The sequence below is a fragment of the Enhydra lutris genome, unplaced genomic scaffold (assembly GCF_002288905.1).
Source record: "Enhydra lutris kenyoni isolate GAN:26980312 unplaced genomic scaffold, ASM228890v2 scaffoldscaffold27, whole genome shotgun sequence".
In the NCBI taxonomy this organism is placed as follows: Eukaryota; Metazoa; Chordata; class Mammalia; order Carnivora; family Mustelidae; genus Enhydra; species Enhydra lutris.
In genome coordinates, this window is record NW_019154111.1 from 6,450,979 (window position 1) to 6,474,956 (window position 23,978).

A 23,978-nucleotide genomic window follows, 5' to 3' on the forward strand; every position below is an offset into this window, starting at 1 on the left:
TTTTTATCTTGTCCTTTCATATTTTAGCAATGACACGACTAAATGCAGAAAATATGGCTATCAAATGTACGGATGACATAAAGTTTGGAGGCCAGCTAATATGACAGATGTCAGAACCAACTTTTAAAATGATTGTGGCAGGCCTAATCCAAAATAATGAAATTTAACAAAGATAAATGGTCTTGGCGTTTTAGTCAAAACAGTAAGCTTCACAACTGGATTGAGAAGACCTTTCTTTGAAACAATTCCTATGTAAAAATCTGGAATTTTTCTTTATTGCAAAACAAATGTAAGTGTGGTAGCACAGACACAATTTTACTGACGTGGAACCATCGGGCCCAGATCGAATTTGGTCATCACCCCCTGCCCTCTCTGCTGACCACATAACACCTGAGACTCCGTGTTCATTTCTGGGCTCCATCCGGAGAGAGACACTGTCAAGTGTATATTTTAAGGAGCTGTAGTTATTTTCAGTATGGCAGAGTGGTTAAGCTCACAGATGACGGAAACAAAGAGAACTGAGTTCAAGTCCCATCATGACCAATACCCTTGCTATTCTGACTTTGGGCAAGTTACCTGACCCTCAGTTTCCGCATCTGTAAATCACTTACGGTAGTACTGAAAGAGTGGACCGATGCTAGTAGGAGTTAGAGTCTAAAGAGAGGAATACATATTCCTATTAGCTTTGTAAGGTAAAATCCACAGAAGAAAAGAGATTTTGACTTAATATATCCTATTAATCTAAATTACCCAATTAAATCGCCCAGTGATTTAGATTACCCGAGGAATGAGCTCTTTGTCACTGAAGCTTTTTAAAGGAGTCTGAATTACCAGCTCTCAGGGGATGTCAGCTGGAGGTTTGACTACACGGATGACCATTAATTCTCATCTCTAAAACCCTGGCATTTCAACAAACAGTTACTGTCACCAGACACTGCACAACCAACAGGCAGGTGGCCTCCCTCGGAGTCTAATGGAAACAGGCATATACTCAAAATATTACATTCCAGTGGGTTAAGGAACAAGCAAGGAGTTAAGATTAACATACAACAGAGGGGAAGTGTACGCAGGACAATCACCAGTCCCTTGTCTGTGCGGTCTCTTTAGCCCGCTGATCATCTTGGTTCTTATGTCAAAGGTCACCCTTTAGAACTAAAACATCAGAATAATTTAAAGCTTGTTGGTGGCCTGCAACAAATTATCTTCTCCAAAATCCAATTCTGGCTTCCTATGTATATCCTTCTCCCCCGACCCCCTCCAGGCAACTTTCCTCTTTTCTCTTTCTAGGGAAGTAGAGCAGGAAACACTGTATGCTGCTTCTTCACACCCTGTTTTCCCTCCCGCTCAGGATGTTTGTTTGTTTACTTTTTAAAAGACACAATCTGTTTGCTGAGGAGTGAGGTAGAGTCATTTTGGACCTAGGATTGATGGCCAAGTTTCTTGCAGTTACTAGAATAGTCTCCATTCCAAGGCTAAGTGCTGAGCTTCCATTGTGACTGGCTTTAAGTGTTCTTAGGAAAACACAACCAAACATAGTTTTCTACACTGTAGTTCTTCAGAAAAACACAACCAAACATACGTCTCTAACTTTATTCCCCAGCCCTACGGACGTTCAGCCCTATCTTCTCTCTCAGACTGCCGCTTACCTTGGCTTTCAGTAATGCACAGAATCATTCCCTTTTGAAAGGGAAAGAGGGAAATCAAACTGTTTTCTGCTAATGCGACCATGCTACTTATTTTATTGGGGGGGACATCTGAGAAAAGGTGGTGCTGATCTTTTTGCAAAGAATGCTTTTTCAGTTTCAGGCCTTCTGCATCAAATGTAAAGAGAAAGCATCTCTTTGGAGAGCCAAATAGGATTGCTACAGACTTGAAACAGAACTTTCACCTAAGTCCTATCACATCCCAAATAATTATAGCCTTGTTTTTCTACTTCTTCCTCTGGCTGCTGGATCTACTCCACATTCAGCGCACAAACTGATTAGCTAACAAAGACGTATAATCAATCACTAGCCTGGCAGGGACACAAGGAAGGCACCCCAGCCGAGGAGAGAGGATGGGCTGAGGCTGGTGGCTGGCCAGAAACATTTCTCTTGAGAATGACACAGTTTGGAACATTTTTCTCCGCAGGAGGATTTTATCATCAGTTTATATTTGAATCTTTGAAGTATTGCGAGAGTTACTTAGCAATGGAGTGGTACCCCCTTATCTGCGGGGGATACGTTCCAAGACCTCGAGAAATGCCTGAGATACGGGATAACGCTGAACCTTTTATATATTAGACGCTATGCTTTTCTCCCTATCCACGCAAACCTATGATAAAGCTGAGCTTGTGAATGAGGCGCAGAAGAGATAAACAACAACAATAAAAACAGAGTAATTACAAGACTATATTGTCATAAACGTCCTGTAAGTGTGTGAGCACTCTCTCTCTCAAAATACCTCACTGTACTTGTACTCACCCTTCTCCCGGTGACGCTGTGCTCCACACCTGCTTGTGGAAAGGAAGCCAGGGGAACGACGTGGGCCCTGCGTCCCAGCGTGAGGCTACTCTTGACCCTCTGACAATCATTCAGAAGGAGAATCACCTGCTTCCAGGCTCCTTGACCACCAGTAACTGATACCACCAAAATTGCGACTGTGGATAAGGGAGGAGGGGAGACTACTTTATTTTAGTTTCTAGACGCTTTGGTTGTTACTTTGGTTCAAATCCTGGTTTAATTTCTGGTTTTATTATCTAGTTATCTAGATATCTAGGTATATAGTTATCTAGATATTTTATTATCTAGTTATTATCTAGTTATCTAGTTGTCATAAGCTCATGACATAATTTCTGCTTCTTCAAAATTGAGAAGGGTTTTTTTGAGGGAAAGCATCTGATCAGTCTTTGTCAAAGTACCAAGAACTCTTTAAAAGGGTGTATTTTGGTTTTATTACTAGAGGGGATGGGTGGGGAGAAGAGGTATCTGATAGTGGCAAATCACAGCTCAAATAAAAACTGCAGTCAATTTTCCGTGATTCTGTAGGCACATTAACCTGTATACAGCTTAACCATAATAAAATGGGATAAACCTGGGGTGGCCATCCTGCTGCCCTTTTGCTTCCCGAATATTCTCTCTCTCTTTCCCTCTTTCTTTTTTTTTTTTTTTTTAAGATTTTATTCATTTATTTGACAGAAATCACAAGTAGGCAGAGAGGCAGGCAGAGAGAGAGGAAGGGAAGCAGGCTCCCCGCTGAACAGAGAGCCAGACGCGGGGCTCGATCCCAGGACCCTGGGATCATGACTTGGGCCAAAGGCAGAGGCCCAACCCACCGAGCCACCCAGGCGCCCCTCTCTTTCCCTCTTTTGAATACATTTTCTGTTAATTTTTCTGGGTTTCCAGATACACACTGTACCATCTTCAAATTGCAACTGAGTTTGCTATGTGGCTTTCTAACATCATTATTGCAGAAGGCACTGTAGGTACGGGCAGATTGTGTTCTTCCAACATAACCAGGTTTTCTATTTTTAACATTTGTTTTTAGTGAGTTTGTTTTTTTTTTTAAATTCTGAATACCTATAGAAATCTCTCTTTTGCTGCTGTAAGTACAAGAAAGAGAGTTGTGTGGAATTTTTTTTCATTGAATTTTCCAGCATATGATGATCCAAGTCGTCTTCACACTCATGTGTTTCTAATTGTCTAATTGTTCGCTAATGAAATGTTAATCTTGTTTCTTATTGTTTTGGATCCACTTATTCTGTTGTTCATTCAGGAACAACTATGAGTTTGTATCTTCATTATTCTTCTCACTATCCGTTGCACTCGTCATTGTTCCCTTGTCCTACCCTTTCCTTCTGCCTTATGGGAACATTCTCAGGTTTGTTTGATACATCACTAATTCTGCCCCTTACTGTTATGCAAGAACGTCAATATTCTTCTTTTCGGCTGTATTTTTTTTTAAGATTTTATTTATTTATTTGACAGATAGAGATCACAAGTATGCAGAGAAGCAGGCAGAGAGAGAGGAGGAAGCAGGCTCCCTGCTGAGCAGAGAGCCCGATGCGGGGCTCGATCCCAGGACACTGGGATCATGATCTGAGCCAAAGGCAGAGGCAGAGGCTTTAACCCACTGAGCCACCCAGGCAACCCTCAGTTGTATTTTTTATGTCCGTGAAATTATTGCTTATTCCCCTCATTTCTAAAACATTGTACCTTGCTTTGTCTTTAAACTAGCTATGATTTCTCCTGGTTTTCTTACTTATTTCATAGAAGTCATATAAAAGAAAAATTCAGAAAATTAAACACTGTTTTCTGGTTTTTCTTTTTCTCCTGGCTACATATAAATCTTAGAGGATATTCTTTTCTAAGTTTATTTCAGTTGAAATTCTTTTTTTTAACCTTGATATTTTACAGCATCCACGTGCAGTTTGTGGGGGTTTTGGTGTTGCTGTGTGGTTTTTGTGTTTTTTTTTAATTTTCTATCCCCTTATCTAATAATATGAGTTTTCTTCCAGATAATTTTTTTTTTTTTTTAAGGAGAAAAATGCCTCATCTCAATCATTTCTTCAAAAAGTCTATAGTTGGGAGCAAGAAGTTTTAAACTCTGTTCCAAGTGCCTGGCAACACCACCATCACCATCATCACCATCACAGCTAACAAATACATACCATTTACTATATGCTGGGCATTGTTCCAAGAGCTTTACGTATTTCATGCATTCAACCATCCCAAAAGCCCTAAATGAGGCAAATACTATCATCATCGCTATTTTGGAGATGAGAAAATTGTAGAACAGGAGGTTGAATAACCTTTTCAGAGCACTCAGTTGGTAAATGATAGAGCCAGGATCCCAACCCAAGCTGTTTGGCCTTACACTCTACTCTTACATTACGTATGATGGCTTGCCCTCTCTTGCTCGTTTGGGCATCCATAACAGAATTTCATAAACTTTTTGGATCTATCATCTCAATGGGAGAAAAAAAACCCACACTAATATGTAGCCAATATTTTACATAGAGTGTCATGTAGTCTTACAACAATGGCTCTCTGGACCCACCAGGTTTAGAGTTCCTGCTTCCAACTGATTGAGTACCAAATATAGTATTCTGGAATTTTCCACTGTGAGGGCTGTTCCTGATGTTCTTGACGGTCCCTCAAAATACAGTGTCCACTTTCCCCGTACATCCTGCTTAACTGGTGTCCAGAAACTGTGTCCTACCAGCTGAAAGACAGATTTGGGTTGAATAAGGAGGGAAGCAGCATTCTGACAACATAAAAACCAAGCCGTTATGTAACAAGGAAACTTCCAATTAACTTTCTGGGGATTCCTATTCAAGTGGACAATCAAGGTGGTAGAATTGAGTCAGAAAGTCTTGTATTTCATCCAGTATCTTAGTGGCTGTTTGGTACAAATTACATTTTTCATAACTATGAGAACACTGGAAAAAATCTGTGGCGTAGTTTTATTCTGTTGTGAACCATACACTGCTTCAGGGGATCTCACAGACATATTAGTAGAAAGGAAGGCGATCACCGTGCAACAGGAAGGATCCAGGATTTATGGGGTATGAAACATTTAAATATAGTATGGACTGGATATTTGTGTTCCCTCAGTTTCATCAATCCTAACTTCTGTTGTGAAGGTCCTTTGGGAGGTGATTAGGTCGTAGGGATAGAGGGTAGAAGTCGAGGGGTAATTCCCTTGTGAATAGGATTATGAACAATGAAGAGGAATCTCACTCAGCAAACATAGAACCTGTTCGTGCCTTTATCTTGGACTTCCCAGCCTCCAGAACTGTGAGAAATAAATGTTTTTAAGCCACCAGCCCATGGTACTTTTGTTTTAACAGCCAAACAAACTAAAACAATTACCAATGAGACACAGAAATGAATATTTGTTTAGAAAAGGAAAGGAAACCACAACATATTGAAAATTTAAAAGCTGACAAATACCAATTTAATGATTATGGTTTTTCATTGTGGAGGCTGATGTTTCTGGCCAAGGAAGTCAGGCAACGCACATGATAGCTACTCATTTATCTTGTGGCTGGAAACATCGTAGACAAGCATTCGCATGTCTATCCTCTACTAGCTAGGCACTCATGGGAGATAAAAATTACTTTGCAAGCTTTTTCACCCTTTTGCACTGAACAAAGGACCATATGTAGTCATAGAACCAATTTGCGACAGAACCGCAAAATCATAAAATTTTAGAATGAGTATGGAAATAAAAGACGGCACTTGACTGTTTCACTGAGGTTTTATATTTCAGTTAAATGAAAGATCAGAACATTAAATGCTGGCATCGAAAGGGGAAGTAGATTGCAAAATACCATTTAGTATCATAACTAGGCTGTTAGAGAGATGTTAAGTAAGCTAAATATATATTTATATATATATATATTTAATGCGATAAGATGAACATCTCAGGTTAATTGTTTATATTTAGTTTCGAAAATATTCTTAATATACACTTATGCATTAACATGAGAATTTTAGGTTATTTCAAGCTATGGCCCTTCATCACTTAAATTTAAAAATGCAGACCTTTTAGGAATAATGTGTCCTATTTACCATCAAAGTACCTAAGGATACTATTTATGTTAATTGTAATCAATAGGATTGCATATCAGATTTTCCAGCTGAAACTAATGAATTAAAGACAGTGGTTTGTTTTTTTTTTTTAAAGATTTTTTATTTATTTATTTGACAGAGAGAGATCACAAGTAGACAGAGAGGCAGGCAGAGAGAGAGGAAGGGAAGCAGCCTCCCTGCTGAGCAGAGAGCCCGATGCGGGACTCGATCCCAGGACCCCGAGATCATGACCTGAGCCGAAGGCAGCGTCTTAACCCACTGAGCCACCCAGGCGCCCAAAGACAGTGGTTTTATAGAGCACCTCACTGTCTCTGATTCTGCAAAACTGGTGACTTTTACAGTTCTCCTTGAGGAACGATGCTCTTTCCAAGTAAAACTTGGCAGGCAAACAAATTAAAATAAAAACAATTGTAATAAAGGCAAAGCCAGAGCCATGATTTTGGCTTTGTTTCTGCATATGACCCCACGTTAGCACCTGCTCTCAACCACTTTCTATAAAATAAAAGGAAAAAACCTAGTACACGGAGAAAGGAAAAAAGAAGTAATTACGCATCCCAAACTAAAAGGGAATTCGGTCCCATCCTTCTTTGTACCCATTCAAGAATTTTCTTTCTTGTCACCATTTCTAAAGCACCGGCGGTAGGTGCAGGACAAAGGCCAGTGACAATTCAGCAGAACTCAGTAAGTTCTCGTCGCACTTTTTCTTCCCTGGAGAAGAAAAGTGCCATTCTCACTCTTCTGCAGCTAAATAGCAGAGACCAGATGCCATTCTCACTCTTCTGCAGCTAAATAGCAGAGACCAGAAGTAGTTTAAAAGGGCTTTTGCTGATCTAGTACCAGTCGGTATTTAGTAACTGGTAAGACTGGCTTATGAAATACCAGAAATTAATGTCCCAAGAAAATGATCAAAATATTGTGATGAAGTTCTTGATAACTTTAGTTCTTGAAGCATTGTCTACGTATCCACATATCTATCTCTTTATTAAGTATGAGTAATCAGACTCACACTTGTTGAATTCTATGTCTTTGTATTTTTTCATAGAATAATTCTCTTTGACATTAATAGTAAATAATTTGGGGGGGCTACCTGGATGGCTAGTCAGCTAAGTGTCTGACTCTTGGTTTTAGTTCAGGTTGTGATTTTAGGTTCGTAGGATAGAGCCCCAAGGCAGGCTCAGCACTCACAGTGGAGTCTGCTTGATGATTCTCTCCCTCTCCCTCCTCTTTTGCTCCACACACTCTCTCTCTCAAATAAATAAATAAATCTTTAAAAAAATAGTAAATAATGTTTGGTCTGTAGAGTTTACTTTAATATCTAAGGTGCACAAAGCAACTTGGTTAACTTACTAGTTTTTGTATATTATATATCTTATATATCAAGTATCTATATTTTTGTGACTTTTCTTCCCAAATGAAAATAGCTTCCTTTTTAATTATAATGCATGCTTATTATAAAGGTTCAAACTACAGAAATATAAAAGGTAAAGTAAAATATTCCTGAATTCCAACAACCAGGATTATTAGTGTATTTTATTAGCAAATATAGAGTATGCATCAAATATATACATATGTATGTATACGTATATATATATATATACACATGTATACATATATACATGTATATATACACACACATAAATATATACATATATACATATATATGTATACATGTATACATATATACATGTATACACACACACACACACACACACATAAAGCAGGGGGGGGGTTAAAAGATTTATTTATTTATTTATTTATTTTAGAGGTGGGGAGGGGCAGAGGTAGAGAGAGAATCCTAAGGAGACTCCTCGCTGAGTGCAGAGCCCAACAACGTAGGGCTCCTCATGGGGCTCAATCTCACGACCCTGAGATCATCACCTGAGCTGAAATCAAGAGTGGGACACTCAACCAACTGAGCCACCTAGGAGCCCCAAAGTAGTTTTACTCTGTAACATGCTTTATACACTGCTTTTTAAACCTAATACTATGTTACATGTGATGCTCAATGTCAGAAAATATAGATTAATATAATTTCCAACGACTATGAAGAACTGTATTGGTTAAAAAAAATACTTAAGCCAACTGACCTTATAATTTAATTTTCAAAATGAGACAACTTAAGGGTAAAAGGTGGCACTATTTCTAACCATGACAGGATATCAGCCATGAGCTGGAACTAACCTAGGAATACTGCAGTATATGGCTGTGCTATAGTTAGCCAATATGATAACAATGGATTCTGACCATTTCTAGTCTTTGCAGTATCATAAATAACACTGTGATGAATTCTTTGTATATTATCTTATATATTTGCAGGCTTATCTGATCATCAATTTAGGAAATATTCCTGGATGTCACTGATGAGCTAAAGAATATACACAAATAAAACCCTGATGTTCCCAAAATACTCTCCAAAAGAATATACACATTTACACTTCCCTAAAGTACTAGTGAGAATATTTCCCTCCCATTATCTTCAAAATAGATACAGTCTTCTTAATCTTTGTTAGTCTGATGGATAAAAAGTAATAACTTCATTTTCAATTTTGGTTTTAGATTAATAGTGAAGATTTTATTTATTTATTTACTACTTAGTGCCAATTTGTATGTATATGATGATATATGAACGGTAAATCTGTGGGGGGGTAGGTAAGAGAGGGAGAGAGAAGGTGGCATTTGTTCTATTTCACACAGTTTTCTAGGGCATATTCTTTTTTTTGGTTGTCATTGATTTGTATGAATTTTTATAGAAACATATAGTAATCATCTTACAAATCAGTATTATAATTGTTACAAACATAGATTTTGATGTATATAAATGCTAAAATATCACTTGAAATTAATTTACAAAGTTTCTATATGTTCTATATGTTATATATATAACAATGTAATTATTAAAATTATGTTGAAGATATATATTTCCATTTTTCAGTTGTACCCAAACTTTCTTTTCTTTTTTGTTTTTTTTTTTTTAAGATTTTATTTATTTATATGACAGGCAGAGATCACAGGTAGGCAGAGAGGCAGGCAGAGAGAGAGAGAGAGAGAGAGGAGGAAGCAGGCTCCCTGCTGAGCAGAGAACCCAATGTGGGGCTCGATCCCAGGACCCTGGGATCATGACCTGAGCTGAAGGCAGAGGCTTTAACCCACTGAGCTACCCAGGCACCCCGTACCCTAATTTTCTTAAGCCATTTTATGGCATGGAGAATTTCTTGTGCTTCTTTCAAAAGTCAGGAGAATGTTCAACAATTTCCTTAATTTTGGTGTCATGCCCTGGAAAAGCATTTTTTTCAACTTCTACTAAAAAAAAAAAAAAATCATGACCTATATTTTCTTCTTAAAAAAAATTTGATTTTTGCATCTTGAGTCACCAGTAATTTAATTTTCTGTGAGGAGTGAGATAAAGCTATAGTTCATAGGCACAGCTTTAAGTGAATGAGTAAGTTTATTTTATTAAATGTTGTAAAATGTTTAGAGAAACAAAAACACATTGTTCCCTTTAATAATTCAGAGCAATTTCAACCAAAAGCCTGAGCCAGATAGTAAATTATAGAAACCAGAGAAGTAAGCAAAAGCTCCGCTTTTGTTAATGTCTGCTAGAGCTGCAGAAGGGAAGTGGGTGATTTCATGACCAAAAGTAACCTCTTTCTAATGGGAGAAAAATACATTAAAGAGGTATGCCTGGTGAAGGGTGACGGGAACAAGGTGCATTTAACCAGTTTTAGTTTGCTTTTTTCTTATTGTTATTGGCCCTTGAAAACAGAATTCAGATCTTGGAGCAGAAAACGTCAGTTTCTCCCATTAGGGAGCACAGGGGGATATTGGACTTAAGAGGCAGAAGAATGGGTGTATGGACCAGACAGCTCATATATGGCCCTGGCTACAGGAATTGTATGGGTGAGGTGTGAAAGGTATTTGTGCTATAATCAGTGACTGGAATCGTGATGTTCCACCATCAGAAAAACAAAAGCAGGGGTGGCTGAGTGGGTCAGTCATTAAGCGTCTGCCTTTGCCCCAGGTCATGATCCCAGGGTCCTGGGATCTAGTCTGGCATCAGGTTCCCCACTCAGCAGGCAGCCTGCTTCTCCTTCTCCCACTCCCCCTGCTTGTGTTTCCTCTCTCTCTGTGTCTCTGTCAAATAAATAAGTAAAAATCTTAAAAAAACAAACAACGACAAAACAAAAACAAAAACAAACCTTAATATTCAGGGAAAAACAGGGATGCCTGGGTGGCTCAGTCAGTTAAGTGTCTGCCTTTAGATCAGATCATGATCTCAGGGTCCTGGGATTGAGTCCTGCATCGGATTCCCTCCTCAGCAGGGAGTCAGCTACTCCCTCTCCCTCTGCTGCTCCCCCTGCTAGTGCTCTCCCTCTCTCTCTGATAAATAAAAATCTTAAAAAAAAAAAGAAAAAGAAAAAGAAAAGCAAAAGCAAATAACCTCAAGACATAAAAATCAAAGGGTTGTACCTATGTCAAACAATTGCATCCCCAAATGATTTCTAACTCTGAGAACACGATTCTTTTATTCAACAATTATTTATTAAGTCCATACACTGTGCTCAAGATTGTTGTGAAGTAGGAAGATATGGCAGAGGACTGCAAAGCTCTGACCTCACTGAGATGGAATGTGGTATGCTCAGTCTGGTGAGGAGAAATTAGGGTCTGTGGTGCTCAAAATTATAAGTTTGGGCAGAGGGTTATAATGTGTACTCAGTTGTTTATATTCCTTTCCTTGGTCTTTGTTTCCAACCAATCATAAAGTTTTTAACAATTTGTATTTTTATGATTATTTTTCCAAAAGCAATTTTCTTTCCTATGTATGTATCTATCTAGTAACACGCCTGTCCGTTTGCTAGCTATGGTTACTGAACTTACAGACATGGCAACCCAAATCTTCTTTAAAGTAGTTCTTGGTGGGCCCCTTGGTGGCTCAGTCAGTTAAGTGTCTGCCTTCGGCTCTGGTCATGATCCCAAGGTCCTTGGGATCCAGTCCTACATCAGGCTCCTGCTCAGCAGGGTGTCAGCTTCTCCCTCTGACTCTACCTCTTCCCCCTGCTTATGCTCTCTCTCTCTCTCTATCAAATAAACAAGTAAATAAAATACTAAAACAAAATAAGGTTGTTCTTGGAAACTAGTATAGATGAGAATCAGCTGTGGGGTTTTAAAAAATGGGCCTCTCCTCTGGGTACTTTGACATAGTAGGTCTGAAATGGAATTATGTGGTTCTAGGGGCACCCCAAATTGAGAATCTATGGGACTGAAACACATATGAGTGATTGCAGATGACTTTTTTAAAAAATATTTTATTTTATTTCTTTTTTTTTTTTTAAGATTTTATTTATTTATTTGACAGACAGAGATCACAAGCAGGCAGAGAGAGAGAGGAGGAAGCAGGCTCCCCGCTGAGCAGAGAGCCTGATGCGGGGCTCGATCCCAGAACCCTGAGATCATGACCTGAGCTGAAGGCAGCGGCTTAACCCACTGAGCCACCCAGGCGCCCCTTTATTTTATTTCTTAAAGATTTTATTTATTTGACAGACAGAGATCACAAGCAGGCAGAGAGGCAGGCAGCCGGGGGTGGGGGCGGGGAGAAGGCTCCCAGCCGAGCAGGGAGCCCGTTGCGAGGCTCGATCCCAGGACCCAGAGATCATGACCTGAGCTGAAGGCAGAGGCTTTAACCCACTGAGTGACCCAGGTGCCCCTAAAGATTTTATTTTAAAGATTATATATTTTTTAAGATTTTATTTATTTATTTGAGAGAGAGAGAGAGAGCAAATAAGAAAGAGCATTAGCAGGGGGGACAAGGGAGAACCAGACTCCCCACTGAGCAGGGAGCCCGATGTGGGGCTCAATCCCAAACCTGGGATCATGGCCCGATCTGCAGGCAGACACTTAACCGACTGAGCCACTCAAGTTCCCCAAGCAAATGATGTTCTTATTTACAAAATAAAGTGGTGATGTTTGAACAAACAGATTTTTCTTCCTCAAATTATTTAAACCTCCACGGATACTGAAATGTGGATTGCCTCTGTGAAGTAGCCATTCCTCTTTGGGGCTGGGGAGAGAATCCCTGTTCTACTGTTGGCTGCAGGCCCACAGCACACACAAAGAGACTCGGTGAAACACTCATTGGATGGGAGAGACCTGTTGCTTTCGTATCACCTTGCATTTCATTGACAGTATATATAATTTTGAACATCTCCAGCTAGTAATAGATATACTCCCCAAATAGGCAGACATACAGATGACTAGCTTCTAGTTTAGTAGCTGGATTTTAGTGTCTGATCCATCAGGGCATAAGTGGTATGCTGAGTTTTACATGTACTCCTCTCTCCACCCTATTTAGAGAGCCATTAAATCTTGAACTCATTAACTGACCCATGAATCACGCCAATGACGTCATGCTTTTTCCAGCATCCGCGTATACCCTGACCCTTGGCTGGCCAGCAAACCCCTCTCTCCCTTCTTTTGCACACACACGCTCACAATCTGCTCACACACACTCACACAGGCACACACATATCCTCTCAGATTTCTGTTGTACTCTCCTCTCTCTGTGTAAAACAATCAGGACCGACGACTGAAAAAAAGAATTTGGAAGAAATAGTTCCCTCCCTCTTCTCCTCTCTGGCTGCCTCCCAGCAAACGAAGCCACGCGGTTCTGGGTTCTGTCTGACACATCTCGGCTCCTGACATTTAGCAGATGCTTCTCTAAGAACGAGGGGAGGGCGAAGGTGAAGCAGGGGTGTGATATAAGTAATGAGACTAACGGTGTCTCAATTATCAAGATGTTCCCACAGTGTCCCCTTCTGTTAGCCAATCTGGAACAGGAAGGCTGTCTTTGGGGAAGGAAAGGCTGGGTGGAAAGATACACTGATCTGGGTCTACAATAGGATGAAGTCAGGAAGTTAAAGAGGAGTTCGAAGTCTGGTTTACATACCAAATAATAAGCAGAAAAATCCAATCTGTAATATACATGAGATCACTGAACTGGCAAAACTAGGCCAAGAGAACAGAGAAAGTCGCATTTTGTAAAGCCCCTGTCACCTCCGGCCCTTGACGCCACTGATTTAATTGTGCTATTAATCCCCATTAATGTTCATGTAAGATAACTCACCTTCCTTCTGTAGGGGTCTCCCAAATTGGTTAGACTTTGGTAGAATACAGAAGTCTGGGTTTTGTTGCTCACTTCAAAAATTCCATTTATTCAGTTCATCTAAGAGTAACTGCATACACTTCTAAATTTGTGTCAGCATTCTCCGTATGACTATAAATACGTGGTACTCCGAGTTCTCTTTTGAACCAGTTGTAACAGCTACTGTTTCCCTCTTTAATGAGGGAGTTAAATAAAATCTTTCACTCACTTATTCTATCTGTATAAGAGACATGATTCTATTCCCTTTTAAGACTTATCCTTTGCTATCCCCTTAACAAATGCTCCCCTTTTGCTTATTTTATTTAATACTTTCTGTTTCTGATTATTGTCCAGAGCATCTTTTTTTTTTTTTTCCAATTAGGATAATCTACTTGACAAAACAAAACATAATGAGAAGATTGTTTTGAAACTTTAAGGTTAGAATAAATAAAACTATGTCTATGAAATAATGAAAGGAGTTTTTTTTGGGAAGGTCCATATAAATGTTAGTTCCTATTGTTAATGACCAAAACTGAATGGTATTGAGATAACAGTTATCAACACTCTGGGGATACTTCCTCCCATTGAGGATGTAATCATCACAGGTATTGATTTTTTTTAAAAAGATTTTATTTATTTATTTGACAGAGAGAAAGATCAGAAGTAGGCAGAGAGGCAGGAAGAGAAAGGGGGGGAAGCAGGCTCCCCACTGAGCAGGGAGCCTGATGTGGGGCTTGATCCCAGGACCCTGAGATCATGACCTGAGCCAAAGGCAGAGGCGTAACCACTGAGCCACCCAGGTGCCCCAGTACTGATTTTTTTTAGGGCAACAATTTGAGGCTTCTTTATATTTAAGTAGTATTGCAAGCAGAAAGAAAATGTCCATTTGCAATGACTGCTTCTTCAACATTCTCATCAGTGTCCGAAGTGCTCTGTCATTATCAATGGTGGCCATGCTTCTGGTGAGCATAGCGCAACACAGAATTGTCCAATCACTGTGTTGTACACATGAAACTAATGTAACACTCTGTGTCAACTATTCTTGAAATACATACATACATACATACGTAAGATGTAGGAAAAAAGCAAAACAAAGCGCTCTGTCATTATAGCATTACCTCATGATAGAATTATTGCAATTTCCATAATTACAGCTTGTGTTACACTCATTTCTCCTGTGTTTGGTTTTTGGTGCCTTAGTTTCAGAGGGAAACTCTCTCAAGAACGACATGTCAGGCTGAGTTACAGACGCTGTCACGTGTGGTTGGACTGGGTGTTGATTCTGTTCATTTCAGAGCCTGACTTTTCCTCACCTCATGCTAAGATTCTGGGCTCTGTTCCATCTGTAGTCCCAGAGTCTCATAACTACGGGCTATAATGAACCTACTTCCAGCAACCTGGCAGAGCCATTGTAGAAAATATGGAGGGGTCTGGATTTGCTGCATGAAGGCATTAGAGATCTCTGTTATTTTGGTATATGAAGATGAAAATGCCTCTCAGGACAGACGACTCTACCTGCTGCGAAACTGAGGGTACAGGCAGGCCTGGAATCAGTGCAATTCAACATCGACAGCATCTACACATTTTAATTAAGAATGTTTTCAGGGAAACTCTTTAAGGAGAGTAATAAGACAAGTCTTTATAGCAATACATTTTCCTTGTCTCTTTTTTATCATGTGTTGACTATTGTGGTTGTCGGAACACTAAAGTGACCCCAAATTCTCACCCCAGCATACATGCTCTATACAATTCTCTCCCCTGTAGAGTGAGTGGGAACAGTGAACGTGACTGGATAGCAATCCAGTGATTAGGTCACTAATCAGTTGGCTTTGAGTTAATCCAAAGGGAGATGATCCTGGGTGGGCCTGACCTGATCAGACGAACCCTTTAAAAGAAAGTCAAATGTCAGAAGCCCACTGCTGGTTTGGAAGGAAGCAACAAACAAGTCGTGAACCGCCTGTGGAGGAGGGCCACCCGAGTAACCAACCCCTGAAGGCAGCCTCTAGGAGCCAGCAGTGACTTGCACTGCCGGCCAGCAAGGAAACAGGGGCTTCCTTCCGTCCTACAGGAAACTGATCCTGCCAACAACCAGAATAAGCTTGGAAGAGCGCCTCTCACTCCAGAGGCACCCACATCCCTGCCAACACCTTGCTATCAGCCTTGGGAGACCTTGAGCAAAGAACTCAGTCGTGTGGTGCTCAGCCTGCTGGCCTCCAGAAACTGGGAGATAATAAATGGGTGTTGTTTTAAGCCACTAAATGTGTGCTGATTTGTGATGCAGCAATGGAAAACACAACCCCTCTTATGACAGACCCTGCAGGACATGCTTCTATAAACTCAGATTTCTCCAGAAAATAATGCCAAGGGACCCCTCAGACAGAATCCACGAGAAACCAATTTAACAGAGGAGCAAAGCCCACTAAATGCCCTCAGGAATGTGAACAGAGGCCCTGGGGCAGGGCAGAGTGAGCATTCCCTAAAGCAGTGATTCTCAGGCAAATCTGCAGGAGGGACCATTCTCCTCCACAAATCAATTGCCCACTCACCCTTTTGTCAAATACAATGAGCAAAAATGAGTAGAAAAATAAAACTTTTTTTTTAAAGGACATTTGAAAGTCAAGTCTCATTTTTTTTTTTTTAATTATTCAACAGACATTAAGATTACTCTGTCAAACTGCCATAAAATTTTCCAAACACTTACTCTCAATTTTGGTACTTATCAGACTGCACACCCGTTACAGTCGACCAGCACCAGTTCTGTGGCCCATGTTCTCAGGAGTGCGGCTCTCAGAGACATCAAATGCTCAAAATGCCCTCTGTTCCCGTGCTCGGAACGGACAGAGAGCGAGGGCTCCCCCAAGATAACGTGGCGTTCAGAAACGGCTCTGCCTAATAATGGATGGGTGTTTCCCAATCGTGGAGCTAGCTCGTTGATTTCTAGTCTGGTGTAGGTAGTCCCCCGAACTTACAATAAAAAAATAGACATCGTAGCTCCAGTTCCACTGTTTGAAAACCATGGGATCCTGGCAAGTGACTTGTGGCTACCAAATCTCATTTCTCTTATTTGTAAGCAATGGCAGTAATATTGGTGATCTGTCTCATATGGTTGTGAAGGCTAATGAGGAAATGTGTATGTATGCGTTCTGTAAGCTGCTGAGCACTCCGTACATGTATGGATTAATAGTTTTACTATTCTTCTGTGCTCCCTCGGTAAGTCCTTCCAGCAGGCCCTGCGCAGAGGGTGGGGAATGAGAAAAATCTGACCGTGGGTCCTAATTTTCAGTTCTTGATTCTACTGTTACTAACAGTTTCTGGGAATGACCGGGAACTGACGTGCGTGTAAATTGCAGATACTGAAGGGCTCTCTCTGCTACATTAATCACGGCTCCTTGGCACATCTGGTTACATGGAGAGTGCCCCTAATTAATAACATAAGCAGGAATAATGGTCGCTGAATTCCACCCTCTAATCATGGCCTCTGTTCTGCAGTTATTCTCGGGGGCCTGTGAGGCAGGACTGATACTCAACTAACTTCCACCAAACTGTCTAGAACCGTCTGTGAGCATCGTGGCATCGTAACAACACAGTTTCTCGAAACGGAATGGGGAAAACAGCCAGCAGCATCGGGCTTTGCAGCCACAATCCCAGCTCTGTCACAGACCACTGCTCAGTGAGGGTACATTTATTTTAGGCATAAATAGAATAGTAACTTTAGATCACTGCCGGTGTTTCCCTTTGCTCTCACAAGGTTGGAATGTTCCTCTCTGTGGGTCTCTCCTACCTTCTCCCTTCCAAAGAATCACTTCTTTTAGTGGAACTAATAGTGGAACTGGAGCTACAATGTATACTTTTTATCACAAATAGATTTACTATGTGATAGTTTCATCTGACTTTGGAATGAAGAGGCAGGAACAATATTGTGGCCTCCTGGCTGGGTTTCTGTGTCCCTTGATAGAAATAAATTATTCCTTTAAATACCTCTTCCAGTTCACTATCCACTGCATATATTTTTCATTTTTTGAAATAAAACTACAAAAAGTCCCTCAGAAAGAGGAGGCAGGGTCTCTCGTGGCTAACTCACCGAGAAGCACTTTGGATATTTACCACGGCCTCAGTCTTCTACTACACTCATGCCTTCTGTATTATCCAAACACTGTCTTACCCAACATTTATCATGGAAACTGAGTATGTTTGGACTGTGGGGGAGACCAAGAAATAGTATCTTTCATCCAATCAGAAAGCACATTCCTTAGACACAGGGGCTACAATTCAATAAACGGCCTCACAGGCACGTGTCTGCACAAAGACCAGTGGAAGGTGCCCTACTCCTCACAGCTGCTGGGCTTCAGGTGTGGACAGTGAAATCGACTAACTGCAGGGAAACATCTCTCCCAGTTGGAGCAACCTACTAGCCAGTGGATTCTGCAATAGGATTAATATGACCAGAATTCATAAAAATGGCAAAATAGGACAAATATTAATAATAAGACTGATGAACTGTGGCATTTTAAGCCAAGTTTAGGTGTACCTCATGGAGCAAGGGGGAGAACAAAGAACCCAAGGGTTCTCTGAGGCTTCTTAGCATTTCTGAACTCTCTACAGCTTTTCAGATGAGAGCTGCTCTTCCAGTCCTAATTCATATTCTCCTATTGTACTCAGAATTTCATGTTATTCAAGTAAATTCTGGGGCAAACTTCTATACCCAATTTGTCAAGAGCTCTTAGCCCAGTTGCCTAAAATGTATTCTGTTGGATTCTGACATACTATTAAAACTCTTTTCCCATATTTATAATAATTTTAATAGTAGGGGAGCCTGGGTGGCTCAGTTGGTTAAGTGTCTGCCTTCGGCTCAGGTCATGATCCCAGGGTCTGGGAGGGTGTCCCATGTTTGTCCCACTGAGCAGGGAGCATGCCTCTCCCTCTTCCTCTGTTCTCTTTCAAATAAATCAATAAAATCTTTAAAAAATATTAAATAACTATAACAATGAAGACATACCTCTCCCAAGCACTTTCTGTAGGTCTTAGAAAGGTCTTCCAAACAATGCCTCTTGTCAATGCATGATGTCCACAACCATCATGAGGTAAGGATTAAGCTGAGTCAGAAGTCAAGGATATGCAAGGTTCTACTATCCATGGAACTGCGTTAGGAGAGGAGCAAGTAAGAATCAGTAACAGGGTTTCATAAGGTGGGACCAAGAACAATAGGTACAATGTAGGGTAGAAGCAAAAAGTGAAAGTAGGAAAGACACCTGATTTGGACATGGGTGGCATGAGGATTAAAGTGAATGGATTGATTTTATGATGCTGTCCTGGCTCTCTTCCCCTCATTCTATAATCTGTCACCTGTTTCATGGCCTAAAGGCTTGCTGGGTCAGCATGACCTATGCAGGTTCAAGCACGTAGGGGTAATAGTCCATGAAATCTCCTGATTGTAGATAGAGACTTGGGGGGAATTATCTGCAAATAATGCCTTTCCCTAGGCACACAGTCCCAAGCTTAATTCCTGGGAGTGCGTCCTCTCCACTTTTGTATGATTCTGAAGATTCCAGTGATTCATTGTCTTCTCAGTCCCACTGTCTTCTACTTTTGTAGACACTGCTCTATGATTCTTGGCTCAGTCTTATTTGCATTCTTCTGTTCTCAGGTTAGTTCTCTCCCTGGCTTTCATAACACTTCCTTTACATCCCCTGTTTTTCTTTCTTTTTGTTGTACCAGGGACCACACTCTTTTGACCCTTCATCTGTGTTGCATGAACAAGTCCAGCTCGCCCTTCATCAGCTCTTCCTATTGACATCTCTGTTGTCTCACCTACAACTGGATAAAAATACCAGTAGCTTCTGCCAGCTTTAGTTCCAGTGACACTTTGGGTTCTGCATGGGGGCATTATCATGTAACAGTGATAAGACAGTCTTGCTAACCATTCTGTTGAGGCAGTATAAATCAAGTGGGGAAAACTTCCCAGGAGAAAAGCAGTTGGAACTTATGAGGAGCATTTGCTTATTGAGTTTATTGAGGGAGAAATAAAATAATGAGGAAGAAAGGCGTGGAGTATATGTAGAAAAGGGTATCATAATGTTGTCGATGCATAAAAATGTTATCACATTGGGGCGCCTGGGTGGCTCAGTGGGTTAAAGCCTCTGCCTTCGGCTCAGGTCATGATCCCAGGGTCCTGGGATTGAGCCCCACATCGGGCTCTCTGCTCAGCAGGGAGCCTGCTTCCTCCTCTCTCTCTCTGCCTGCCTCTCTGCCTACTTGTAATCTCTGTCAAATAAATAAGTAAATAAATAAATTTTTAGAAAAAAATTTTATCACATTGAGAAAGGTCTTTAAACAACAAAATATGAGGAATTGTTGGCAGGGCAATGTCACTGAAGAAAATAGGATGAAGATTCCTAGGAAGAAGCTACAGGGACACCTATTTGTCTTGATGAAAGGAATAACATGATTGTGGTGTTTTAAAATGGAATCATTTCTGTGCCTGTGGGCTTGTGAAGACGCTTTCCATGGAAATACAGAAGTATTGACCAGATAATAGCTACAAGCAAGCATTGTAAAAGAATATTCTGCATGAGAGATTTTATAACCTGACTTTTGCCCAGCTTCACTGAGGTACCATTTATATAAAATGAAATCCATCCATTTTGATTGAAAGATGAATGTTGTTAATGGGACACAGTCCTGAAGTCAGAGCCAAAATCGTAACACAGAACAATGGGCTGTAGGTTTGTTGTAGACATCCTTTATCGGGATGCAGAAGTATCCTTCTGGTTCTAGCTTGCTAAGAGTTGTTATCACAAATGGAAGCGGAATCTGTTCAAATGCTTTTGGGCATCTACTGGGAGTATCAGACATCTCCTTTTTCAGTTTGTTAGTATGGTGATTTGCATCGATGGAGCCTTTGAATTACAAACTCTTGCATTCCTGGGATAAGTTCCACTTGATCACGGTGTTATGTTTTTATATATTATTAGACTCAATTTAATAGATTTTTTGCATTATGCTCATAAAGGATAGTTATTTGTACTTTTGTTACAATGTCTGTGTAGTTTGGTTTCAGGGTAATGTATTTTATAGATTCAGTTTGGGAGGTGTAATGGGCTGGATGTTTGTGTCCCCTCCAAATTCATATGCTGAAGCCCTAACCCCCAGTGTGATGGTATTTGGAGATGGGGTCTGTGGGAGGTAATTAGGACTAGATAAGGTCATGAGGGACGGATCCTCATGATGAAGTTAACACCCTTACAAGAAGAGACACCAGAGATATTGCACCAGTGGGCTTTCTCTCTCTCTCTTTTCCCCATGCACTCACCATGAGATGCTGGCCCCCTACAAGCCAAGAGAAGAGGACTCAGAATGAAGCCTACCTTGCCAGCACCTTGACTGTGGACTTCCAGCCTCCAGACCTGTGAAAAATAAATATCTGTTATTTAAGCCACCCTGTCTGTGGTATTTTTTATGGTGGCATGAGCAGACTAAGACGGGGGCATCCTGTCACTTCTGCTTTCTGGAAAAGTTTGTATGGAATGATTATTTCTTTCTGAAATGACTGGTTGACTTCCCCAGTGAAGCCGTCTAGGCCTGGGGTTTTCTTTGCAAAAAAAAAAAATTTTTAACTACAAGTTTAACTACTCTGTTCCTTTTTTGCCCCCATTCCAGTGTGACTTCCATTTCTATGACAAGTGCTTTTTATCTCTTTTATTTTTTCCTCTGAGATTTGAAAGCTAAATTCTTATCTCCTTATTTCATCTGTTATTTGAGAGCTTGGGTATGTTGAGTTCTTTTATTTTTCCCAAGGTAATTATTTTTTTATTTAATTTTTTAAAATTTCAATCTTTTTTTTTGCACAGAATTTTTAACTTTATTATCAGCTACTGAGCTATGAGATAAAAAACCAATCAAAAACATTCAAGTTGGTTGAAACAGGTGTGTCCATTTACACTACACAGAAGCCAGAGTCATATCTTCTGAGCTCAGAGCCATCCCTCTAGGGAAGGATGGCCTCAGCTTGGGGGTAAAGGAACATGTTAATTTACAATAGTAAGAGTCTTATCCACCCAGGAAAGTAGTCAACAACCACAGCCACATTTTTTCTGGGTGCCAAAAACTTATCTGAAATCAGTTTTTAAACCTTCTTTTTTTTTTTAAAGATTTTATTTATTTATTTGAGAGAGAATGAGTGAGAGAGAGCATGAGAGAGGAGAAGGTCAGAGGGAGAAGCAGACTCCCCAAAGAGCTGGGAGCCTGATGTGGGACTCGATCCTAGAAGTCCGGGATCATGACCTGAGCCGAAGGCAGTTGCCCAACCAACTGAGCCACCCAGGCGCCCCTAAACCTTCTTTTAATCAGCAAGTTTTCAAATGAAAACAGGAACCCCTCTCTTCCTGTAGGCATTCTAACTCCCCAAGAGACTTGAGTACTTCTGTTAAGGCAACTGGAAGCCCACCTTAGCCTCGAATGGTGACTCTGCCCAGTATGTGACCTGTCCTTCGTTTGCCAGTAAATGCAATCCAACAGAACACGCTATGGGGAAAAACAGGAATTTATGCAACGCTGCCCTCTGGTAAAAGGGGAACACAGTCAAAGCAAAAGGCCATCGAGGGCTTCCTGAGAATCCAGTAGAACTAAAAGAAGCTTTCAACTTTCCAAATTAACTTTGCAACTGGTACGGAGGACAGTGCCCTGTAGCAAGGAGTAGTGTATACGCCCATGAGAGGACCCAGCTTCCGAGAACTATTACAGTGGCGTCCAGAGTCAGTGTCTCCCATTCACAGCACAGCTTTGCTTTGATTCTTGCTCACCACAAATCCCTCTGTACAGAGGGGATTAGCACTTCAGTCTAGAACTTCAGCACAGAGCTGGGAGACTTCATGAAACACTCTTCTCTGCGTCCAGCCATCTTTGGCAGCTCTCCTCATAGTGCTTTCAGCTTCCCACTCCCCTGCAGAGGGACAGGAGGACAGGTGATGGGAGAAGCTAAGCTCACAACTACAGGAGCTGGACAAAAGCAGCTGCCCAGAGTCAGACGCTCTGGCCTCATAGTCTCTAATCATCAGTCTCTTAGGAGACTTAAACAATTCTTTTTTTTTTTTTTTTATTTTCTTAAATTCTTTTTCTTTGTGAAAAACCACTGGTCTACACTTTTCAGATGTCTGGCAATATACCTCTTTTTTAATGTCTTTTCTTTTCTTTTTTTTATTCTGAGTCTGATGGGCATGAAAGATCATCCAGTTTTGGTTGCTTCTCACCTCTAAATGGAGGTCATCCTTTGTGAGGGATGGTTACAGAAGCTTAGTAGTAGAGGGGCTCAGGGGTGGCTCAGTCAGTTAAGCTTCAACTCCTGATTTTGGCTCAGGTCATGATCTCAGGGTGGTGAGACTGAGCCCCATGTTGGGTTCTGTGCTCAGCAAGGAGTCTGATAAAGCTTCTTCCTTCTCCTCTGCCCTTCCCCGTGCCACGCATGCTATCTCACTCTAAAATAAATAATCTTTAAAAAAAAAAAAAAACTTTAGTGGAGAAAACTGGAAGACTCTGACATCTTAGAACACACAATCATCCTCAATCTTATGTTGCTCCAAACCCACGCGCTGCTCCAGGCTGGCAGGAATTTTTCCTCACTTGTGCTGAAGCCACGCATGTAGGAAGTACTTTGTGTGATCACTTAGCATTGATTTACCATCTACCAACCAAGATCAGCAAACTCAGAACTTCCTGCCTCTTTTTGTTGTTTTACCACAGTATTAGCTAAGATTAATCTACAAAAAATATTACCTCTGTAGGTTTCTGTTTGTCCCTCTGTCTTTTCTGCTAATATGCCATGTTAATAAGAGCTTAGCAACCAACCAGCCTGCTCTTCTAAGCAAGGAACACATGGTTTGGCCATTCTTTGCTATCATACTCATTCAGTGAGTGTTGAACCTTTGTTATCACTCTTACAGTACAAGAACACACAGAATCTCACCAGCACTGCCAGAACTTGCTTTTCCATCTCTTGGCCAGGTTTGTACTTAAGGCGAAAAATTTGGTGAGAGAGCATTCCAGGCAGAGGTAATGACCAATTCAAAATCCATGAGGTAAGGCTGAACTTGTGTATTAAGGACGAGCAAAAAAGCCAGTGGGGACAGGGACCATGGTGTGTGCTCCGCTGTAAGGCAGATATCTGCTAAGGTCTGTTCTGAGTCCTCTCTTGGCCTCTTCCATCAGCCTGGTCTGATTTTCACTGGACTCAGCAACTCAGCACTGTGCCTTGTACTGGTGTTGGTTTTCTAGCT